Raw genomic sequence first — 26149 nt, forward strand, 5'->3', positions numbered from 1 at the left:
AATTGTATCTCCATGGGTTTTAAGAAGTACTGTCTGATCACAATAATGGATTGCCTACAAACTTTTATCTTAGCCATCGCCTCCAGAGTTGCTGTATTTAATTATTTAAACATTGTATTAATGAAACATGTTATACTGGTAAGAAAACTACTTTTATCACAGCACATGAAAGAAAAAAAATATAATGTGTGGTTTACACTGTACAACTGCATTTGCATCCCCATTGCAAATAGCAAAAAACATCCTTTCCCTGATCCTCTCTTTCCAGCTGCTCTGCAGAACTAATTTAATGGCTGCCATTGTTCTTGATTCTGATTTGATTAAAAAAAGAAAGAAAAAGAAAAAAAAGAATAGAAACCATTTAAAACCATTTTGGTGCACCTGTTGTGCTGCGTTATGACCCACTGTGATTTCAATTTATGTCACATGAGAACATGCCACTGGAGCACCAGCTTGCATCATGTGCAAAAACCCTAGCAGTGCTGGAAATTGATGTCATATCACATTTTACAATGCACATCTATGCATATAATGCATAAAAGCAAGAGGTCTAAATTAAGATAAAGAAAAAGAAAAAAAGAAAATAGGCATGGCACAAATGAGGTTAGACAGAACCATCCTGATTTGTACTTGTGTCCTTTAGAGGCTGGAAACCTCTGCTGCAGAATGGAGATCTCTTGAACTATTAAGAACCTAGCAGCAACAGCAGATTGTCAGTTTTTTTTGGTGGATCAGCTACAAGAGGGAAGCAAGACACATACTTAATTGGGTTTCAAGTGTTTGCTGATATTAGAGAGATACTGTAAATCAAGAAAACTTGGAAAGTTCCGTGTTCTAGATAGGGGTAGAATCTAGAGATGGATGCCTCTGCTTATCTCTGCTCGGAGTTGAAGCCTCTCCCTCAGGTTCTTTTCTGGTTCTATCTCCTCCAGCTATTATCCTGTCTTCCTCCTTGACCAACTGTCCCAAGAGGGATAAAAGAATTTGGCAAAGTGCTCTGGAGCACACGAAAGACCAAAACTTAGGTACTTAAATGGAAAATGCAGAAATGAACAAAATATTAATCATATGAGCTTACAGTTAAGCACCTTTGAGAGCCCTTAAGAAGAGAGATTTGGCTTGGAAATCTGCACTATGAACACACTCATTGAATAATCATGTTTTGTGGAAGGAGAATTCTAACGCACTGCAAAATCCTGTACAATCCAGTAATGCTTTTTCTTCTCACAAGGCACAAGAAAAAACATGCCTTTGCAAAGCACATTTTGCAGACCTGCAGCCTCTTCACTGGCAAAATGATGGCAATAATATTTCTATTCCTTACATTCGTGTTGCAAATGCTAATGATTACAAAGTTCTGCAAGAACTGCTTGGAGAGCATTTAAAATGCTAAAAATGCTAAAAAGCCATTCCTTAATGGCCTAAACAGTATGTAAAAAATATAACTTCTATTACGTGGCAACCATTTACAGCCAGAAGAGCAGATGCACTGTGGATTAAACCAAAGAAAAGACCCTTTTATTAGGGAAGAAAGAACAAAACCATGATCTGAGTTCTGCTTGTAACCAGTGACACTACCAGTGATGTACTATGCCTACTTTTGACCACTGTCCTTAAAAACAGATGTGGACTATTTGGAGAGCAGAGGTCCAGAGAGAATGAGAATGATCAGAAAACAAGATCTGTGAATGAAAGTTGAGAGTATCATAGTTATTCTGTCTAAAAGTCTGAGAGAGAGTCTGAGAGAAGTCTGAGAGAGAAATGATAGCAGCTGAGAGATATGTAAGAGAAAGAGAATAATCTGTATGACAAGCCCAATGTGGATAGGACAAGAAATAATAGCTTTGAGTCACAGCAAGAGGGATTTGGGTTAGACATTAAGAAAAAAATTGTAACGTTAAGGAAAGTTAAGCATTGGAGAAGAACACTCAGCTCACCTGAGGAGAATGTGGGATCTCCACTGCTGGGCGATTTCAAGAACAAATCATGCAGATATCTTTCAGGCACATTCAAGGTTCTGCCATTTATATGGACTAACTGATGGAGAGAGTTCTGTTTCCTGTGTTTCTAAGTTGTACTGTGTAATACGTACGGATAGTGAGAAATGGTTTGTTTGTGTGAGAGCTACAGAGACCTGCTGCTTAATGTGTAGAAGCCATTAATGAAAAGCAAGCTTAATGGATCTTCCAAAATATTCACCTTCCTTTCAGTGTGGGAAGGTGACAACCTATTGCTAAAGGAATCCTGCTCTATTGGCAGGAAGAGGTCTACAACATTAATTCTCCCTGGAAATTTCCTTCTGTGAAGTAGCCAAGCCTACAGGATGACTTTTCCAGGATTGTTCTCCTGCTTACAAGTATCTACTGGGAAGTAGCTTACCACACACTGAATAGGTGGTAGATGGGTTGTAATGCTGGTGAACTCGTACTCCAGGAGTACAGGAAGGAACTTGAACCCTCAGAAGAAGGGTTCTGTTGTGCTATGACAGACGAGTTATTGAGAGTCTGCACTGAAGTCTACTCTCTGGCTTGAAAGACAAATAGCACTTTGAATTCTTCTTCAGAGTGAAGCAGAGACTACAGGGCTGGAAAATGGCCAAGAGAAAGGGACTTTGCAGGGAAAGCATGCCTTATGGAAGACTCGTACTCAGCCAGGATTTCTACTTAGCTTTAGTGCCTTGCACCTGCCACATGGCATGGCTCACATATTTTAGTTTCTCTCTTTCCATGAATAAGCCTAGGCTAGAAGAACAGTTTCAATTAAGAGTCACCTGCTCCTCATAGGAAAATTGTGGTTTGTCTGGGAGATCAGAGAAGTCAGGCTACCATGACTTTTGGGGGTATGTGATCTGTGTATGGTGTAACCAGTGGGTCTAGGATCACTGGGTCTACAGCTCATGTGCTATACAGATAAGCTCTCCATGGGTAGTGGTTATTTATCTAGGATTTCTGGACAGTAGCTCTTTGCTCTGACTGAATCGTGAATGCCTGGAAATACTGAGTAAATGATTAGTGTCCATGAGATTTGCTTAGAACAGGAAAATAAGACACAGCAGGGTTTTTTGCAGGTCTGTGGTAGTACTGAATTTGATTTTTTTAAATGGATAATGGCTGTTCACAGAACTACCAAAGGTAGCCTTGCCCACTGTGGAAAGAAAACCTAAGCAAAAATGTAGCGTAGCATCAGTGAAAACTAACGTGTATAAATAAATCTAGAGTTGAGAGACTGGTGAGGGCCTGTAGAGGATTAGGAGAGAGCAAGTAATTTGATGATAGTATCATAAGGGATGTTCCTATTGTCTCACCTGAAGGTGGAATACAACTAGAGACTCAGAGGAACTACGAAGATATGGGAAATCTGCATCTCTACTCAAGGCAGCAAGTCCTACACTAGGGCTGCACACAAAACTGACAGCCTTTCCAGAATCTTGATTAGGAAGGTGCATTTATTGCAATAATAAATTCAGGAACCCCTCCGTGTTAAGAGCATCTTGCTTTCTGATGTGCTTTTGGAATCTCAGAGAACAAACTGACATGAGATCTGATCTATCCACATGAAGTAACGAGTGTTGTTTCCATGGGCCCACTGCTGTAACCACACCCATGCTCTTAGCAGAACCACACCAGGACTCAGTGTTGTTTCCATGGGCCCAATGCTGTAACCACACCCATGCTCTTAGCAGAACCACACAAGGACTCGTCTCTTTCATCTTGCTTCTTTATTGCACACTTCTTAGAGTATGTCAAACGAAGATGAGAAGGACCCACAGAAAATGCATGAGTGATATAGAGAAGAGGTGAAATTCAGACAGGTGTTTACAAAGCTCTGGTTCAACTGGATCCTCAAATACTCGTGTTTGGTAGAACTGCAGCCCTTAGGCAGTGGCTGGAAAGAAGGTAATATAACCCTTGGTGCAAAGCTGGTGCAAAGACTCCACAAAATTTTGTCCCCTTGATCATATGAGAAATTGGAGCAAAAAGTTTCCCTTCACTAGCTTTCTTCCTTTTTAACCCACATAATCAATTCTGTATCCCAAGGACTTTTGTCTCTGCTTTGTCTTGGGAGCTTTCTCATGACTGTTTCTCTCATTTCCTCCTATTCTCCTGGTCTGTTTCCTCTTTCACTGAAGCAAAAATCAGTTCTAAACAACCTATAACCCCTGATTTTCCCACTAGAAAACCCCACACTGCATTTATCATGGGCTGTGGTTGCATATTTGGGGGCAGGGTTTACTTGAATGCTTTTTGACATAACGTATTGGAAGGGCAGGGTTTTGGAAGACTAGAGTCCTGTTTGTCAGTGCACCACAACGCTGCTGCTTGAACCATGACTACAAGGAGTCACCCAGCAACGAGATTTTGAGGCTGGATTATTGACAGTTACCTATAAAGCATTTTGTTCTTTATGTTCCAGGGAGTACATAGCACTTTGGGTATCTGCTGACGGCCAGTCCTTCATCTGGGAGAGCGGAGGTGTGATATTACACTTCTGCTTTATCCAACTTGTCCTCCAAGTGGTAAACATGTGTGTGGGGGTATGCACATATGCAAAGAAAACTTAAAATAATTTATGAAGGAATTAAAAAATCTAGGATGCCATAATCTTATTTACTAAAGAAAAATAAGAAAGAAACCAAAAAGCCCCTCCCACATATGAACACTAAACAGTACTGCACTTCGAAATACACCTGGGAAGAAGGAAACCTTACTGGACTTGAATACACTAACAAACTTACACTGCCGTGAAACAGTGTATTTGAGGACTTCAGTCAGACCAGCTATTCAGTGTTCTCCTGTTTTACCAACATATTATGATACGAGAAAGCATTTGTAAATCCTGGTATAAGAATGTACCATGACTTATACTCCACCCAATATATTAAACCTATAACATACAATATGTCTGAGTGTTAGGAAATTAGGTGCAATTTTCCCTCTGTTATTGAAGGTGAGGAAGTATTCATCCTCCTCTTTCCCTACCTTTGTCCTGACCCCTTCAGATCTCCCATGTCTCAGAGGTCCCCACAGCTCTCTCCACTTTCAGTTATCTTTATTCAACCAATTCCAGCAATGCTAACCCAAAACGAAAACACATCAGCCAAATTAGAATGGTGTTAAAATTGAGTGGAATTAGATGGATTTTAAGGTTTAAAACGCAGATTTCTCTTTGTGCTAGCATGTAATATTTATGGCCAAGAAAGCTTTAAAATACCTTTCTCAAGATTGTTGATCTACATTTACTGCCTGGACATATGGTTTTGGATTGGAGTAGGGTGAGAGTTGATGTGGGTAAGTTGTGAAGCAAAATATTTTTCCTTATTGAAATTATTTGAGAGAGGTAGCTAAAGATTATTATACTCATACCATAAAAAAGAGGAGTTGACAATATATAGTACTTAAAAGCATTACAGTATGGTATGGATATCGCACTGGGAGAAGAATATTTCTTAATGAAGACTTACTGTCGCCTTTGAAACTGGAAGGTAAATTGACGAATTTATCTCATAGCGCTCAAGTATCGGATACAAAATAATCTTAAAATATCACCATAATGTCATTCTTCCTATATTTTCTAAGAAGGCCTGTTCCCTGAATTGTCTACAAACTGCTCTCTTAACCCTTTAACATAAATATTCCCCCCAAATTCTCAAAGGTAATATGTAGAGAAAAGTACTTATTAAAATAACATTGCAAGCCTGGCTAGAACTGATAAAACCAAGAAATTTGCAGCTAAGACTGAAGTTCCATCTTTGAGACACTCCATTGTGCTTTGTTGCATTTTAATAAGTGTTCATCTGACCCTCTGCCAGTTAATTATGGGGATCTTCAGAATTTTGTTCTGGCCCCCTTGCTCTTCAGTACTGATGTGCTCCTTTCACTCCTATTTTTAGGGACCTTAAGGTGAGTTATCATTGTTAACCTGCTAACATCCAGATCTATTTTGACCTTTTAGCTATCCTACTAAGATAGCTTTTAGTCTTTTTGTCTTACCACCCTAAAGTGCAAATTTGGACCTTAATGGAATCTCTTAAGAAAAAAAAAAAAGAGAGAGTGAGAGAGAAGAATCACAAAAAATCAGATCCCTTTTCTCCCCACCAACCCGCTAAAAAGTAGTTCCAAATTTTCAGTTCCATTAGATGAAAATCTATTTATCATTTACAGTATGGCAAACACAATTGAGATAGTGGTGGATCTTATTTAGCCATATCCTTTGGGTCTTGGTTTTTGTTTGCTTGTTTGTTATTTAGGGTTTTTGAAGTTGCTTATTTTGCTTTACTTTGGATTTCCTATTTGAAATAAGAAGAGGTTGTGAGGATGCTGTAAATCTTCCTATGGCACTACTTATCTTGTTCCAATTTTAAGGTGCAAGAATCCCCTTTTATCACCTCCACAAAGGTAAGAGCAATACACGTATCTAGGAAAATTTTAATTCAGGGGAGAGAGAAAGAAAAAAACCCAAACCAACCAAACAAAAAAACCTGTGGAAGAAAATGTTTCCCAGTACCTCCTGAGTTCCTGTAGCTGCTCTCTGCATCAAGATTTTCTGGGTTACTCCTGAAAGAAACATGGATTGGAGAATGAATTAATTTCCTCCAAAATGTAGCCTGTCACCAATGAGGAAACATTACTCTGCTTGGTAAAGCAAAGGAACCTCTTAAGGGGACAGAAGTAAACCTAGAAGTCATTAAAGAATAACAAAAAATTCTTATTATTTGGAGGTTCTTGGATACAATGATGATAGAGACAGAATTTTGAAATGCTGTAGACAAACACTGATATTGTCATTCTTGTTTGAAACAGTCCTCTGAATCTTCTGAGATTTGTCCATCACTGGAAAAATTTAATGCACACTATTTTACTAGTGGAATTTTCCTATTGAATGTAAATTATTCCAAAAGTTTATTTTCAGAATGTTTCATTCTTGCCTTTGTCAGACAGCTGGTAGAGGAAAAGGGTTTCAAATAAGAAAATTGTATGCAATGAATAACCAATTGCAGTAGACGCCAGGACATTAAATGTATTTTTATTGTGAGGACATAATGCTGTTATAACCTAACCTTCTCCACCCCCATAGGGTAAAGAACACTTAATGAGAGAGAGGATGCTTTTATTAATCTGTAGTCCATTTCTGTGTTATATAAGACTCATTAGACATTCACTAGTAATTTCTTCTCTCTATCCCTTATTTCAGAGACAAAAATAGTTTTTCAACCTTTGATAAGAAAAGACTGATAAACAGTTAACTAATACATGTTGCCTGAGTTTTTTCATATAATCAATAAGATCTTGACACAGTTACATTCCCTGTTATGTGGGAAGCCAACATGCTTTTTTTTTTAGAAAATCTTTAAAGATGTGCATTACCAGTACTTCAGACTTCTTCTGTTTTTTGAGAATCTGTCAAACTGTATTTCTCAGAAGTAGTTTTCCTGGGTGTAGCTTTTTTTCTGATAAAGTCAACCCTATGGCAGAAATCCCACTGGATGATTAGAGAGACCCTGAGATTAGCTCAGTTGATTAGAGCCTGGTGCTAATAATGCCAACCTTGTGGGTTCAATCCCTGTTCTGGGCCATTCATTTAAGAGTTGGACTTCATGATCCTTGTGGCTCCCTTCTAACTCAGAATATTCTGTGATACAAATAATATGATTTTCTGTTCATTTTTTTCCCTACAGTTTCCGAAGTGCCTTCTTTCCCTACTCAGGAAATATTAGATTTCCTAGTAGCTGCTGAGCTGAGCTCTTTGGTTTTGCCTCTACTCCTAAACAAAGTTAATGCTAGCTTGTTGTCTCTGCTTTTTTAGCTTTGGTCCAAAGCTCGTTTTCTGTTTACATTCAGACATTTGATCAGCTACTTAGATGGTTCTATTAAATTTTTATTTAAAACAATAATTATAGGAAGAATACCTTCTTACAGCAGAGAATATCTCCTTGAAGCTAAGAAAGCCCCTACTTTGTTTTTTTTTTGTGAACAAGAAAGGCAACTTTCTGAAATCCTAAAACATTATCAAATGAAGGGTTAAGTGATGGCATTGATTTTTATAGCATACTGTTGCTTCAGTGAACTTGAACAGTAAGCCTATGATTAACTTTTCTCTTAAATAAAAATCTAATTTTGATTTTTTGCTTTTTTTATTTCTAAGGAGATTGGGTAAAAATATCCCAAACCAAAGTAATTCTACTCCTCACCCCTTTAGGGCTGTGAACACAATGGGTTCCTGTGCTCATACTTGCTGACAGGATGTTACTGCTTTCCTTTGATATATAATTTTATAGTATCTGCTGCTAGTCAATTGCTCTTTGATACTTAATTTTATAGTATCTTCTACCAGCTTTTTAGACCTTTTTTATTGGTGTTGGTCAAATCAGGTGTATAAAGCAAGAACATCAGCATGAGAAGTTTGAGCTGAATGAGAATGAGTTGTCCATTAATTCTGATGGTAAGTTCCAAGTCCAGTGTTATGACAGATTTCTGACACCTTTTTCCATAGGTTTGTTACCTAGTTTGTCATGGCTTACCCAAAGGGATACTGCCAAATCTTTAGGCCCTGATCCTGCAGTCAAATCTTTGCGTTTGGGATCCTTCTGAACTCAGCAAGTTTTTAAGCAGATTTTAACTTCAGACAAACATGAATTTGTTCCAGGAGACAATCAGCTGTGTAGCTGCTGAGAAATTCAGATAGTTACAGATCAGGAAATGCACTGATCATGCAGGTTTTTGTCTTCTATATGGTCACAGTAGCAGCATCTGCTCTTGTGATGTTGGTGGGCCATAGGGACCCTGGTGTCTGTGTCCTCTGTCTCTCTCTCTCTCTGGATCTGTACATACACACTTATACATGCATACGTATATATAGTAGCAATATGTGACTAATTTACATGCAGGTATACATACATACTTGTCTCCTGAGTGTGCTTATCTAGTTTCCAATTTGCTATATATTCTCCATTTGAGATGATCTGTTTTCTCCATAGGATTCTGGGCACGGATATGACTTATCTCAATCACACCACCTCATTCAGGTAAAGTAAAAAAAGTGAGAGGAAAAAGTGAAAGAATAGAGAATTATGAAATCTTTTGCATTAAAACATAAACAGATAAGTAAATATGCTACGTGCCAAAGTATCTTGGGAGTTTTTTTTGTGCATTTTTGGTTGGTTGGTTTGTTTTTTTGTTTTGGTTTTGATTTGCTTTTTTTTTTTTTTTTTTTTGGTTTTCAGTTACAGTGTACTGGAGGTATCTGAGTTAGAATTTTGGATCTGATTAATTTCTTAAATACACAAATATAAATAAGGAAGAACACTAAGAAGTCCACTGAGGAAAGCCTTATAAGTCAATCAAAGAATGAAGTCTTTGTTTCTGGACTTTGGACTAATATTTTTATAGTTTTCTTTCTGTGGAAGTGTCAAATGCAAAACTGACTTCCAAAACTCGCTCACTTCTTTTACTTATCCAGAATATGACTCGAAGATACAGCTCAAATAAAACTATCTAAAAAAGGAACTCTGATCTCCTAAGAGCACTAGAATAAAGTTTGCAGTAATTCCTGGTTACATACAACAGTTGTGTAATTAATAAAAAAGTATCCAGAACAGTTAGCACATTCTGGAGCCAAGATTATTTTACCTTACCATAATGAACATTATTCTGTTAAAAGATAGTTCATCCCTGTAAATAAAGGCACAATACTTCTGTTAATTTCCTTGAGTATTTCATATTAAAAATATGGTGTATTTCCAAGTGATATGTGTCACCATTTATTTAATCTATTTTTTTCAATGCAACTATCGACTTAATATAAAATACTCTTTATGCAACAAAAAACTTGCCAAGACTGAGTTCAGACATAAACAAAATATACTGTCACAAAATACTCAGTTTTGTTTCTCTTAAAACAAGTGTTTAATTGTTTAAGTGAAATGATGGTAAATGTAAAATTGGAACTCAATTTTATAAACTCTGTTTAAACTGCAGAGCTGGTAACTTGGACAACATCTTAATGATACGTAAGGGGTGAAGCAGGAGGATTAGAGATACTGAGCAAAACCTCATAGAACTGATAATTTTCCCCACTGTATCATTTTAAAAAGCTGTAGTTCTCGTTTCTTATAAATTTAGCCTCTTTATAATTTTCTTACTGCCTCAAATTTCTTAAAGAAAATGTGACATTATTACAGATAGCTTCTTTAAAGTGTTCTTAAACTACATTTTACTTTGTAAATATCTTTGAATAACAGAAATGCAAGACTAGATCCTGCCACGAGCAGGAAATCCTACTGGAGTTTACCAAGGTGAAACTAAAATTTGGCCTACCTTCCTTTATAGGGAGGGCAATGAGCCATCTTATTTTTACCTCTCTTTTTCTCCAAACTTTGGTTGGATGAGCCTTCGCTCCCCAAACAACTTTTTTTTTTAAATTAAGGAAGATGGAGAGAAAGTGAATTTTCAGGTCACAAAACTCTGCTATGCAAAGATCTACATGGTTATGCCAAGGACCTTCACCCCTGGTCACCTCAGAGAGTCAGAAACTGATGAAAGTTGTGGAGTTGAAGTAATATATAAAAGCTGGGAACGGAACTTGCTAAATTGAGCAGAGTGTTATAATTGACCACCTACATTCCATCAGACTTTGCTGAATAACCTGCTGTTACTAATATCACCTACCACAAAGGCATGCTGCACACAATGGTAATAATTTTGTGTTTATAAATCACCATAAAAATATACATTTCCATATGACATCAGAGCTCTATAAAATGTACTACTTTCATTTGTGTGTTCTGTTTTGTTTTAAGAATTGAATTTTTCTTTGGAGTTATAATTGTAGTTTACCTTCCTGGGAAAACAGGACATTGTCCATATTAAAACATGCATCAAACAAAATTAAAATTTGCTCTTTGTCTGAGATAAATTTTATGCTAACTTTATTTCATATAAAAGCTCTTTTTCCCTAAAAGAATATTCGCAGACAAGGGATATCACAGCTTTCTCAGATAAATACACTTTTAAGGAGTAAGTTTGCATCATAAGGAGTCTTTCAGAGGTCCTGCTGCCCTGTACAAAAGATGCTCCAGAGGCTAAAAGTGAGGTCATTCCCCACTGTCAACACCTCCTCCAAAAGATAGGACAGCAGCAGCAAGGAGAATGCTGTACACCCTCTCCTGTAATGCAAACTGGCTTTAAGATCAACACTAATATTTAGAGAAAGAAATATTTACTGATATTTCCCATGCCAAACACTGCAGCTGTAACTATAAAGCATGTGAAGATGTCAAAGCAGCTAGACTCCTTCCTAAAAGTGTGTTTATTTATTTTTTTTCTCTTCTAACTGTAACATGTGACTGCTTTTCTACCTAAACAGCTCTAAAGGGCTATGAAAACTGAAGTCCTTCAAAGCTGTTTAATGTTTCCTCAGATTCACAAGAAAATTCTGCATTACAGATCTCCTAGCAAAATCTCTGAAGCATTGCAAGCGATACCCACATAATTTTCCATTAAGTCAGTATTTGTGTATTCAACACCTAGAAATTAAGGAAAGTGAATGTGGACAGGGAAGGGAAAAAACAAAGGCGAAGGGGGAAGGGGCAGGGGGGGAAGGGGAAAAAAATAGAGAAACCCTGCCCTGGAACAGCCATGCAGCTATTAAACATATGCCAAAGTAAACAATAGTGTGAGGGTCTGCCATAGCTTTGCCCTGCAGGTAGACGGCAGGCGGCACAGAAGGAAAGCAAATGGCAAAGAAAAGAGAAAGATGGTACAGGATGTGGATGAGATGCCGAGCCCTGAGAGCATGAACGGCCTGATTGTGATCCTCAAGTCACACTATCAGCCATGCAAAACAGGACATACCTTTCTGGCTTGCTGGTTCTGTCGGCTGAAACAAAGCAGTCCCATTCTCAGCAGGAGGCCAAATCAAAATGAAATTTTATTTAGTCTGCACTATCCCCAGATTGGGTTTCAGAATGACTGCTTTAGGAGATAGCATGGATGTGGCTGATGCATGCTTTGCATATGAAACTGCAATAGAGGGGGAAAAAAGAATCTACATAATCAAAAAAATCTGTGCCGTGTGGATGGCAAAAACCCCTGGACGTTAGTGAAGCAGCTACAATGGATGTTTTAAAAAATGACCTTCCTGAAAAAAATGCACATTTGTGCTCTGCAATGTTATTTTCAATAAATATATATTAGATCATTTTGCATGTAATTATTCAGAAGCTGCCCTGAGAGACTGAAATATCAATTTTTCTTATTATTTTTTTAAACATGGAGCAGAATTACTGTTTGGAAACAAACACAGAGAAAATGTATATCTAAAGAGAATTTCTGTGTCTTGCACTGGCTGGGTGTGATTGCGCCTCAATATTGTCTTCAATTTAGTGTTTTGTTTAAGTCCTGTTTCTTAGAGTACCCAATGAAAGGCCTATTGCAGTAAAAAATATCTGTTTTTTGTGTCACTGATCTAATGCATTCCACCTTGCACTTTTAAGAAAGGATACATTCTTTGATTAGACACAGTTAATTTTACAGACTATTAATAAATAAAAAATATCATCAACTGATCAGACAGTATTTTCATTAGAAGTTAGAAATAACTTACAAAGGCAAGGGATAGTCTGCTGAATATGCAGGGCATACACCATGTAATGCCTTTGTTGTCAGTTATGCTGCAAATGAGATTTTCAAATAGGATTTGCAGAGGCAGGGCAGTGATCAACACAGTGCAACATCCAGGAAAGGGAAGTTGAGCACAGTATTCTGTGAAACAAGGGGGCAGAAGGGAGCCTGTTTGTAGATACATATTATTATCCATAGAAAACACTTATCATGGCTTGATTTTGCTACACCAGCTACTTGGAACTAGGTGATACCAATAATTTTGTAAGTGCACATCTGTGTGGGCACGTGTTTATATTTATCTGTGTGCAGGGCATGTAAGCCTGTAGTTTGTGCACATGTACACACTTGGTTCTTAGACTGTAAAAGACAAGCAAAAAGCAGCACAAACAATACACATTTTCAATTGACAGATATTTCTGTGCTGAAACGAGCAGTGCTAATACCATGCTCTATATGTCTATAGCATATGGACAGCCAAAGAATGGGAAAGAAAAAAATCCCAGAAAGCCAACACCACAAAATCTTTCAGAATGCAAAAATGTAAGATCTCAAATAAAAAATATAGATAAAAACTTGCAGCAATAAGGAGATACAGCGCAAATCATTCACAAAATGTGCTTTCACACAGCAATGACGGAAGTCACTGATAACAATGCAGCCATGTGCAGATACTCCTAGGAGAAAGAGTCGAGCAAATTTTGTAATTCTATCTCCTGTGCTTTGCAGGCTGAGTTTGAGACTTGCCTTAACAAAATACATGAGAATATTGGTGTTTTAAAATTAAGTGTTGGACATTATGGAAGGTAACTTCATAATGAGTTCTTCTATTGCTATTTAAAGCTAGAAATCCATAAAGACCACAGTGAAAAATATAACATTTGTTTTCCTTATGTCTTGGAACAACTGTTTTTTATTTGTAGTCATCCTAACTGTTGTTCCAAACAAGATATTCAGATAGTCCCTAGCCTCATGCTGTATCATGTTTATACTGATGCATATCTTATAGTGAAGCTTCAACTGTATTGAATTAATTTGATTTTTTTTTGGGGTGTTATTATTTTTATAAATGCTGCTTTTTCTTTCTTTTTTTTCCTTGTAGAACTTCCCACTTTAGGAAAAAAGAAAGATTGGATTGCTTTAAAAACAGAAGACCAAATACAAAGCTAGTATTCCCAAAATTCAATGCACCTGGCATTCACTTTATACCTAATAAGCATCCGTGAATATGCAAATGTTCAATGTCTCTAGTAACCTCATTAATTTATTCCTCAGGCAATCAAAGAATGTGAACCAGTCCTCTGCTACTAATACTGGAAGTGGTAAGCTGCTCAGCATTGCTAGAATCCTCTGAATGCACATTCTACATATTGAAAAACTATTTCATCTTTCTTCCTTCCTTTGCCACTGTAATTCAAACAAAGACTTCCTACCTCAGTTTACATAGCTGACAGCAAAAGTTGAAAAATGCCAAAAAATAATTAAGACATATATAATATATATCTATATCTCCATGTGCACACATGCATGCTGGGAAGATAAATAGTTTAAAGAGATCTCAACAGAATTTCAGTTTGAAAACCATCTGAGTTTTCTTATTTATTTATTTGGAAAGGGGGGAGCTTGGGCAGGATGGGGGAGGTGGGGGAGAAATGACCTGCCTCCTACTCGGCAAAGCAGCTGAATAATCTTTTCCTTTGCCCACATTAAAAGCCCTGAATAATGTTTATAAAATGTTAGGGAATCCCGGTAGGTTTCCTATTTAACAAGCCATGTATGACAAATCACAGTGTAATGTACTACGTTCTTAATCTTTAATTAGAATGTGAATATCTGCGCGAGAACGCAGTTAACTTTGACACATTAAATCTTCTGGTTAAAGTGCCTTACAGGAAGTGCAAAGATGAAACACTGCAACAATCTACTGCCTCTCTCCATTCACCCAGACAGTTGGGGAAGGATGATAACATCTTGTAATACCTGCTCTGTAGTAATTAATCGCTGTGGTATTTAGGACCATTCAAGTAGACAAATATGACAGAGACAGGGACAATTAGGAACCTTGTTCAAGCTACATTAACTTTTCCAGCTATTACAACACAGCAGCTCAAGTTTGCTTGTAAAAGCTGCAGAGGGATTGTTATGCATTAGCCGTGCGATTATTAATGAAAGAAAGGGAGAATTGTGTTTATTGTAGTTTGAAAATTGCAAATAAATTTCAATTATCTGCTATGTCATTTTGTTAAACATGCATTCTGGAAATGCCTTTGTACTCTAAATCATGAGCTACTTAGAGCAAACTAATACTAGAAAGCCTTTGGGAGATACAAAGTCAATATTTCTGTTGAAATGGCCTTCTTTCCTGTTCAAACCAGAGACAGACTGAGCTACCTGAAGATATTTCAGATAGTTAGTGAACCCCATAGACACTGGTATTCACCCTAACTCCATGTACCAACAGGCAGTCAGATCAGACTTTGACATAGCACTGGTGGAAGGTGCGCTCTGGTCCACAAGAATAAGAAAGTTCAACTTCCTTACTCATGGCATGCATAAAGTGCACACAGAAAAATAAAAAAACAACCAGGGGGAAAGCCCCTCAAAATCCCTTTGCCTCTTTCCCATTATTGCCACAGTCATCACCAGAACAGATCGAATGAAATGTGGGGAGAACATTTGGGATTATATACCAAAAAGGTTACAGACAGTACTTTACCATCAATAAAGAACAGAAAATGTGCTGCAGAATATAAAGTTTATACTTTAACTGTACATTTGAGGCAGTATAATTTACCATGGCTTTTGGTACCACACGAACATGTATTGGTTCTCAGTGTTAAAGGAGGATAGCCAGAAAAAACCAGAACCGGACAAACATTGCAAAGGCTTTGGCATGAATATTCACTTGGTGCCTGTTTTCTTTAAAGAAAAGAAGAAATCACCTAAACCTGTGGCCCCTTTATGTTCACTTTCTATGAATATTTGAACTAGAGTTTCTTAGCAGCATGAATGCTTGAAGAAAGCTAATTTGAAAGTCATACGTGTGAGTGTTTGTGGAAAACGAATTCTAAATTTGCATGTGCAAATATTTGCAGTGGGTATGCTGTCGTTTTCCCCCAGTCAGGGAGCAGCAGCGCTGCCACGTGTCTCACCCCACCAATCCTGCCCGAGGAACCCAGCTTGAGTTTCAAATATTGTGTCAAATTTGCCTAGTGAACTTGTTTACAATTGAGCCCTAAAGTAGAAAAAAAGAGAAGTGTTAAAAGTGTATGAAATGTACTTTAACAACAAATGTTTGCAGAGATGGGAGATGCATAGCCGGGCATTTTGAAAGCAGAAACAGAGGCATGCTGGCACAAAATAGAGTATGTTAGTAAGTGTTTGCTCAGCTCTGGTAAGACTGTTTTTACCTCCTCTCCCCTTCCAGAGGGTGTAAAAGAAAACTAAAGGGTAAAAATACCAGTCAGGACAGGAAAACTCTTTCTTTCCATCTGCCCACTTCATGGTCAATCCATTGAAATACTACCCTTCAAATTCAAAATATTTGTGAGGTTTGACATGCTTTCTAAATGTGTAGGACAGAACTCCACCATTTATTTGCAAGGTGAGGTCTTTCATGTTTTTATTGTGGTATTTTTTCTTTTCAGTATTGGTAGTTGCAAAGTACATTGCTTCATGCATGCCATTTGCTTCAACCTACTTCATTGTAGTCTAGAAATAAAAAGAAAAGCCAGCTTAGCCCGGCAGAAATCTGCATCCCCACCCTAGAATCTGTTGTCACAAAATGAAGGAGGGAGGGGGCTGGGCTGGGAAGGGTGGAAAGGGAGGAAAGGAGCTCAGTGCACAGCAACAATTCCCCCTCTCAGCTGAGCTGCAATGATGTCAGCTTTCTGATTACAAACTGCTTATTTATGCTTCAACAGCTGCCAAGAGCAGCAAATAAGTGGCTAAAAGAGTGTCTAGACCAGGCATTCAGGCCCCTATTGTTTGCTGGTTGTTACCTGGTTGACAGCGATGGGTACAGCTGCCTGGTGTGAAAGAGAGCAAGGGATGGGGAGGCAGTGATTGACAGAAGGGCCCTCGGGGTCAGGCACAGCCAGCCCCGATGGCCCCATGGCTTTATGTTCCCAGCTCTAAAGGGAAAGCGATGGCTCTGCCTAGAGGTTGGAGGTGAAAGGAAATGTTTGAGGGTAATGAAAAAAATCCTTTAGCCAAATTTGTGATCATGAACAGTTACTCTGGGGAATTTAAGCCCAAGTGTTAGTTTTCTCCATATGCAGAGATGGTTATTGGTAGCCACCACAGGAATAATAATGTGTTACATGTACATGGGCAAAAATGTATCTTTGTGCAGTCCTTCACACAGGCACTTAAAACTACTGGTGGTTTTATTTTTATTTAAGCTAAAAACTGATTACATTGCTAAAACCTGGTACTATGCACTATGTAGAAATTCATTCTGCTTCGGGGCTGGCTTTAAAAACATTCCTAAGCTTTTCTGAAAAATATTCAGGTATTTGGGAGGGAAAAATAGATATTCAGATTAGAAAATCATCTATTAAAACCTCCCAAATACTCACTGAGTGAACTTTGCTCTCTTCATTTAGATTTTGGAGAGACAGTGTCTCTGAAAATAACTCAGTGGACATGACTTGCCAGTGAACAGGCTGACCAAAAGCCATAAAACACATTTTTTAATTACTATAGAGATGTCCTCAGTCTGGTTTTGACCTCACAGATGCTAGTGTGGTCCAGTAGAATCGTACTGAAGTGAAAGGAGTGACATTGATTCAAGCCAACTGCAATCGCTGGCAGTTTGACTGAATTTCTCACCTCCTACCCTAGCCTACCCTCATGGTGGAATACTGTTCAGTAAAGAGACAAATGTCTCAGAAGTTTTAAAAGGATGAAGCCAATGAAATGTTTTTAATAGAACAACAAAAACAGATTCAAAAGTCTATGAACAAGAGGCAAAACTATGAAGATACAATGTACCCTGGGAAAAATGAAAGCTTTATTCTCCCTAGCAGGTCCACTGCTATCTTCAGCCAAACATGTGAAGATTAAGTTGCTGGGGCATCCACGAGTAGAATTAATCTTACTTTCCTATTTGGCTTTTTCTGACACCATGTGAAGTTCTATGCCAAGAAAAAAGTTGATTTTTCAGAACTTGTTACATATGACAGAATTATTAAATGTTTTATGACCATATGGTGTAATTTTTTCACTGTAGTATTTGAAATAGATTGTAATTAACAAATGAGTAACCTTTCCCCAATAAAAGATAAGAAAACACTAAAAAATAATCTGGGCATCAGTAGCAGCTAGAGAGGTAAAAGTACAGCAGAGCACCTGAGTAGCACAAGCTTAATTTGGGTATACAGTGGGCTTTCTACATATCTGATGCAAAAGCTGTAGCTGAAATGAAATCATGTTAAATTATCTGTAAAAAATAAGTTGATTTAATTAAGCACAGAAAGACTTATTAGATATAATAAAATGTTAAAAAGTCAAATGATGTGCAGTTACATTTCAGCTAACACTGCTCAACAAATCCACTAAATTTATTCCTTTCAATAATGATCTGTTTTGAGCATTTAATTAGATAAATAATATTTAATCACTTCAGCAAATTTGAACTAGAAAAATTCCTTGTCATCGGTGGTGACTCATTCTTGCTAATACCTACCATCTAGTAAAACTAGATGATCTTCTGGAGCAGAAAAGAGTATGAGACTAGTACAAATGTGTCTCTGGGCCTCATTAAAAACAAGGTTTGCTAAACAAACTATTATTTACAGTGAGAAGTGTGCATATTTTACTGGGAAGGAGCATTCACATGTTTGCCTCTTTTCGACATCAGGCACTATAAGTAGATGACAAGAAAAGATATTCAATAGATGTCCTATAATTCATCATAATACTGTTTCATTTAATAACTACTTTGCTGAAGTGATTGGCATGATTACAGGAAAATTACTTCAAATTATCCATCTCTTATCTAGCATCTAAGATGTCCTAAACTTGCATGAGAGTTAGTATAATGGGACCTATTAATTACTAATGCTGCAAGTCCTTCACTGCTTAAATATCCTTTCTACCAGGTGTGCTGTAATGCAAAAAAAGAAACAGAAGCCAAAATGATCACTCTCCAAGAGAGTGTCACCTAAAGATTAATAAATGAAATACCAAGTGCAAAAGTCGGTCTCACCCATCAGTTCAAAATATCTAGATGTTAATATATTTTTTTTATGTTTCTCTGTATTTCTGTCTTTCTCATACGTATGTACATTTGCAGGGGTGTGTACTTGTGTAAAAATAAGTATATGGACAGTATATGGTATACATATATGTATTTATTTTCTACTCAGAGGTATTGATGTGCAGGGTTGCTATAAAAGACAGGCTAAGTACCTAGCCTATGCCCTAAAAAGCACTTTTTAATCTCAAAACCCTATCCATCAAATGCTATCTGTTCAACAAAATTTATTCCTATGAGTAAACACTTCGAAGCAAAGAAGTATTATTATCTGTTAAGGGTGGAGAAGCTAGAGCAAAGATGGCCAGAAGCCATATTTGTTCCCTCTGCAGTCTGGATTTAAAAGCCGATGTAAATTAGAGCAGCCTTACACTTACACCCTTGGCTTTCTAAGAGCCCTAATGTAAAAAATCATGGCAGAAACCAGGGACAGGTCCATCCTATCTTTCATTCCAGCCCACCTGTGACATGCCCATAATTCAAAGGGTGGCTATGCTGCTTTTTAAAGCCACCTAAGATGCTGAATGTTCCCTGAGGGCCAGATTCTTCAGTGTCTTACACCTCAGAAACACAAACTGTGCAAAGGAGACACATGCAGTTACAAGCTCGTGTTGGTGCTGCTCTAAACTCCGATTGCAGAGGCCATGAAAAATCTTGCTTTATTTTATTTAAGAATCCAACCTCTAGTTCATGATCAACTGTCTCCCTCTCTCTTCTTTGCTAGTTTTTTTTATTATGACAGTACCTTAAGTTCTATTAATTATATTTTCAGTGTTGAAGTAAAGGTACAGGAAATGTGGGACAGAAAAAAATAAAAACAAAGAAAAAACTCCAAACCAAAAGCATACTGAGAAAAAAATCATTGTTACTGACATATGGCAAGTGACCAAGCCTAAAGGCTGTGGGCTTTCTGACGAAATCTAGCTTGAGGCGCAGCTTCTGAAAGGAAGGTGACTTGCCCAAGTGAATTTGAGGTAGGAAATTACACACTAGACTTCTAATACCCTCTTTACTAGAAAATGTAGAACAAAACAATCACATCTACCATATACAGAAAATCTAAAAGAGAAAGACATTCTTGAACCACACCTGAATAACAGTTGGGGAGCTTTTTATTATATTCTGTACAAGAAATGCATGTAATTGTTTCTAAATTTGCAAATGGTCTCAATGAACAAGGAAACTCATCATATAGAAACATTTCTGGGAGAATATTACCTTTAAATAGGCTGTTATTTATTAAGGGTAGGGACTGATAGTGAATTGTATGCTTTTGTTCTGAGTGACCACAACCAACTGGTGGAATGCTACAACTATAACGTCTGAATATATGACAAAGCAGCTTAATACTCAATCCCCTTGCTTTTTACAAGTGAAAACTTTCAAAACTCTCTACTCTTGACTTTTTTACTTGAAAGGTGACAAAGCCTTTTCAAGATTCACAATAAGTTTTATTAGATTGTCACTACTGAAATGGTACAAAGCCTTCTGTGACTGGTAAGCTTCCACTGTGGTTTTCCTGTTACAACATAAACAAAATACTGCCAAGGGATGCTATAGTGGGCAAGGGACTTCATCAAAACTCTACTATTTTATGCATTCATGGTTATTTACTTTATGGACTAAATTAATTTATAATTCTGCAGCTACTAATAAGGACTCTGGTATTAGAAAACGATATGTTCCTCCATTCCAAAAGTTAGAATTCTGTAGTAAACAAAGCATTTGTAAGAAATTCCCCTGCATGGCCAGGTGCAATTTTGTCTGGCTTTTCATACATGACATTCCAGAAACCTATTAGCTGGCCAGTATATCTCTTTTTCAGTGCTGGCTGTCAACCATATTGTAAAATAAAGACTCAAGCAGTTGTTGAACATTACGAACACCATGGTCATTGCAGGCTTGGCTGAGCTCCCATGAGCAGAAACCCTTTCCTCCCCCAGCAAGTTCCACATGGGCAAAGGTACCCTCAAAACTAGTCTGGGCATCATGTGAAGCAATCTTTCAGGTTACCTGTTGAAAATACATCTTGTCCTCCACCTCAGCTCACTGAAACCAGAGATCTATCATATTTGTCCATTGTTAAATGAGGCGAAGTGATAGCTTCCAAATAATCACCTCAGCTTTTGCCTAACATAATAAGGTACAGTATTTCCCAATCAGATAGCTTGAACAGCATTATATCATCCTTGGCTTTCTAGGAACTTAAAATTTTGCCAGCACAACAGTGATTCAGGCTTGGGATATTTTTGGTTGTTGTTTTTCCCCTCTTCAGTGCATCTCCACCATTTAGTAGACCCCGCGTGTAACAAAACCACACAAATTATTTGCTTCATGTAATTCCTTTACTACCTTACCTTAAAAAGGCTTGCAAAAACCAACACATATGGGATGCAGCAGGATGGAAACAGAATTTAAAATGTCATAATTAAAGCTAGCATCATTTCACATTGTTAAATAATAAGGATTATGCCTGAGAATGCAAACTGATTCAGAAAAAATTACTCAGATTTCTAATTTTTGGATCTGTCTGCTTCTTTCTCTCTGACAGCCTGTAATTCCCATATTCTGAGTGCTTTAAATTTAATCTAATATACAACAATATATACAATCTCTGCGCTGAAAGTGGTCTGCAATTTGACCTGTGTACCACAACCCAGAATGAAGTGTTCACTGGAATGGAATAGCACCAGGAAATACCTTCAACTAACTGTGTCTAAATGGAAAGCAGTTTCAAAAAGTCTTCTTTGGTTTACAGTCTTCTCTAATGGATTAGAGAGTCTTGTCCAATGGATCAATCAGAGGACTGGGACAACAGCAGGAGGAAATGTCGGGAAGCCATCAAGACCACTAACTGGCTAAAACAAATTGTTATGCTTAGTGCTAGTCCTTATAGAAACATAACTAAGGGGCCAAATTTACTGGGCATCTGTATCAGCTTCTGCTGATATTTGAAGTAAATCCTACCAGGAAAAGAGTGTCTTGGTGGTTCTCAATGCTTACCATATCAGCTGGGGTACAGCCTCTCAAGGAATAAAAACATTAATTTCTTTACGGCTTGAGCTAAACGGCCTGGATTTGTAAGTCAGTTTGGGGGAGGATACTCAACACATACAAAGAGTAGCTGGCAGCAAGTAGAGTCAGTAACTCCTATGGTCTTGAGGAACTCAGGCTTTCAGGCAGTTCTACCTGCTGCAGGAACTTAAGGACTTTGTGATGCCCTTGAAATCTCTTTCTTTCTATTCAGTTTGTAATTGCGACTTTTGGTCTCTTTACTTACAGTGTAAAGCTCAGTACAGGATACTGGGAGGCCTGTGATAAATGAGGGGGTTGCTTTGCTAGACACATTGATTGTATGGTGTCCTGTGCTTGAAGAGATTGGACTTGATGATCCTCAAAGCCCATTGGCCTATAAGAGGGCATCAACAAGAAGCATGGTGGAATCAGGATACCACCAGATGCCTCTCTAAGAAAAAGCAACAGTGTTCTCTGCTGCAGGCACTGGAGGTGTATCCATCCCTCCTAACAGTTCGAGCTCATATTGCATGCCTGGAGGACAGAGACCCCCAAAAACAATGTGTCTGTTACGAGACCCAGGGACACATCCTCATGCAAAGATCTGCACTTATGCTGATTTATGCTAGGAGACTTCTGCACAAGATTTATTGGGTGAGCAGAACTCTTCCTTGCCCTGTGGTTTCCATGTAAGGCATGTGAACTCCCACTTGGGGTGTACCATGGAGTGCTCCCTTCTGTAGGAAAGAGATGGCCAAAAAGCACCTACCCTGGCCACGAAAGATGAATGACCCTGGGGTAATTACAGTGTATCTGGAAACAACAGCTTCTTGCACCCCCTTGTAAGACCAATCTAAGTGGAAGAACAACTGTCTTAGGGTAGACATACTGACCTAGAAACTTTTTTTGCCTCTGATTCAAAACATTATAAGTCTTGCTATTTCACTGAGAAATGCTGCTTCCAGGCGATTCTAGGTGGCACACTGAGTAGGATGCACTGCTGTCAGAGCCCTGTGGACCTGAAAGTGAAGCCCTGTAAATAGTGCTTCATCATGCAAACAGGGATGTCACCTCTGTGCAGGCAGATGGTGGTATGAGTGGGCTCTAAGCTTCACTACCAAGATGAAGTGAGACAGCACTTGTGACAACTTAATGCTGACTGAGTAACATCAACACAAGTCTTCTTTTCTGTTGTAGCTGTCTCAGGATGTCAGAAGATATGGATCTGAGATTGAAAAGACACTTTTGACAGGATAATGGCTGAAACAGTTTTGAAACATTTAAAGCAACAATAAAACGCGAAAGGGGAAAAAAGGATGAGGATAATGGGGTGCGACTTCTCAAAGGACATGAGGTTTCATTTCTCTTTGAATAATTTTGTGTCTTCAGAACTACTTCTTTTTGAAAGTGCAAGTCACAATTTTCCAGAAAAAGTCTGCCACACACTAGGCATCTTCTCTAGGCAGCACTCCATCTTCATAACGTTTTCACTGTAACTCTCACCTGTTCTAGCTAAGTTGATTTAATTTGCACAGGCATAAGTATGTAGAAAGATTTTTTTTCAGGATGCTCATAGTTCAGATGCACTGTTCAACTTCCTAAAATCATGACTGACTTCGAAACCAATAGTAAAATGAAACAATAGACTTAGAACAGCACATATTCATGCAAAGAAAACAGAAGAGGTGCGCAGGTCTTTAAACACAGCATCCAGCAATCTGTTTTCTTGGAAGCCTGAGTGGTTTTACCATGACTTTGGCTTTTAGAAAACAGAGAAACAAACCAAACTCTGAAACAAAACCTTCTGATTTTCACACCTGAGCTCCCTATAGAGGACCTCTCAATATTCTGGAGGAGTAATCCTCTGAAAAGAACAAATACATATAAAAATGTGATTAATGGTTTAGAAAATGATGGTTATATCAGAATATAAACAGTGATTAGCATTTTGGCAGACTCCATGTTTAACCTGTGACTTTGTAACTGAACATTTTCAAATTGTTTGGGGTTCTTCTGCTTTTAATTTTTTGGTTTTATTTTGTAAAATCAATACATTCTTCTCCCCTCCACCTCCTTTCAAGGAAGTATTTCTTTTTATGTCAAGTCTTTAAAAATACAGAAAAAAATCAGAAATAATATAGGGAAAAGGCTTTAAAATTTACATTTAAAATTCATTCCAGAATTGTTGTATTCATTACTTTGATGTGGAGTTCAGAGGCTGTATTAGTACTGTACTTCCACTGCAATGTGATTGGACTTTCAGAACACTATTCCACACAAATTAAAGGGAGGGGTTTTTTTTTAAAAAAAAGGGTTTCATTCTGTGGGAAGTAGAGTAATTAAAACAAATTTAAAATCATTAAAAGAAATTGATAAATCTAGCTATTGTTTTCTTCCTCAAAAAAACTTAAGCTTTCTTTTCTATTTAGCACATTAATACATTTTTCCCCTGTTGGAAATAAAAGCTATAGGCCCAGTTCTGTCATGGCGGTGAGCAGGCAGTTGGATACGGTAATGCATGCCTGAAGCCTTCACCAAGGATGATAAGCCTGCATGAATTTTACGAGTCTCAGTATCAAGGTTGCCCTCGCCCAAGGGATTTAAGAATAAGGGGGGAAAAAAGAGAAGGCAGATGTATGAATAACTGGCATTGTAAATCTTCACCGTGGCAACCTAGAGCTAGAAAAAGTCTGTGATGGGTTCATGACTTGAGAAGAAAGCGACACAGCAGAATGTGAATGGATTTTCTTCAGCTACTTAATACACTGCTTAGAGCAGCTTAAGGGTGTGCATGTGAGAGAGAGTATGTGTGTGAGCGAGAGAGAGAGAGAGAGAGAGAGAGAGTGCATGTGTGTAAGGAGGGGGGGATCTGTGGAAATTTGTTAGAAGGAATTACTAGTGTTATACAGCTTGCTAGGGGTTTATTTTTTTTTTCTTTTTGGGGGAGGCTGTAGGGGAGGAGGAATACCATTTAGTCTCAGAATATAAATGACTGGATTTTGCTTGAGAAAAAAAAAAGATGATGGGGGAGGTGCATAGAATTATGCAGGCAAGTAACAATGAGCAAATTGGACCCTTAACAATACAGCACAAGGTCATAGCGAAAGTCACCAGAGTGGGGTGGTGGGGGTGGCTGGTGGTAGAAAACAGATCATGACAAATAGCTTCCCATTTTGCAAAATCTGGTAGTTAATGAAAATAAGATGCATTTGAGTTGTCTGTGAACACCTGATTTTTTTTTTCCCCTCTCTCTCTCTCTCTCTCTCTCTCTCTCTCTCTGGTCTTGCTGATGTATGAAAGCAAAGCACTGACTCTAATTGTGCAATTATAAAACGGAAATGATGCAGGTTTGGTAACACAGAGAAAGAAGGCAGCTCAATAACATTGTTTAATAACAAGCAAATAAAGCTCAAAGGGGAAAGAGGTGACTATTTCTGCTTTAGACTCATTAAGGAACCTGAAACATATTGTAAAAGAGTGATATTTAATTATGGGCTGGACTGATAACATGGAGCAGGGCCTCACTGGGAGAAAGAGACCCTATGCTCCTAGGAGTGAGCAGCTCCAAACATCAATTACTGTGATTATCTACCCAGTGCTTAGAAAATGCACCCGTCTCCATGTTTCGGCAGCGACCCGTAAACAGTCATTGCATAGGCAAATTTATGGGCACAGTCAGCTGGGGCCAGGTGGGAAAGCGAGCTTTCCATTGGAGGCTTCTGTGCACAAGGAGGAAAGAAGCAAAAGAAAGAAAAATCTGTCTTCTGCACTACTGAAAGAGCAATTTATTACAGAGCATTTGCAGGAGAGAGCGTTTGTTGCCCTGCTGCCTTTTTTGCCTCTGTTGGCTGTCTGAATGAGAAATGGGAGTATATTAACCAACTCATGGGTTACAGGAGACGGCTTGGCATGGGCCCATCAAACTTTGCCATGCTAAGGCAAGTCAAAGGTCAAGAGAGTGTTAGCAGCTGAGATTTAGAACCGAGTGTATCTCTTTAACCTTAACTGCTGAGAATGGATGGAGTCACTTTATTTCTTTAGTCAGAAACTTGGTTGCAGTGAAAGATGTCATGAGGAGCAGGGTACCATCCAGCCTGGAGCAGATGGGAAACTGTCTAATGCAGTGGGATGTCATATGCTTTAGAGGTCACATAGATAAACTTAAGGATTCTGCAGCTGAAATAGGGCAACCCTGGATGTATGTACAGACTAGGGAATGAGGTGATGGAAAGCAGTGCCACGGAAAGGACCTGAGGGT

General features: G+C 38.1%; 1 long non-coding RNA gene across 1 annotated transcript in view; it reads right to left on the reverse strand.

Moving 5' to 3' along the window:
* LOC116782041 overlaps positions 1-12006 on the reverse strand; it is a 153500-nt gene extending 141494 nt beyond the window's left edge. Inside the window, exon 1 of the long non-coding RNA XR_004355101.1 lies at positions 11850-12006. This is a non-coding gene — a long non-coding RNA (uncharacterized LOC116782041). The remainder of the gene's footprint in view (positions 1-11849) is intronic.
* Between the last annotated feature and the right edge of the window lie 14143 nt (positions 12007-26149).

The sequence above is a fragment of the Chiroxiphia lanceolata genome, chromosome 2 (assembly GCF_009829145.1).
Source record: "Chiroxiphia lanceolata isolate bChiLan1 chromosome 2, bChiLan1.pri, whole genome shotgun sequence".
NCBI lineage: Eukaryota > Metazoa > Chordata > Aves > Passeriformes > Pipridae > Chiroxiphia > Chiroxiphia lanceolata.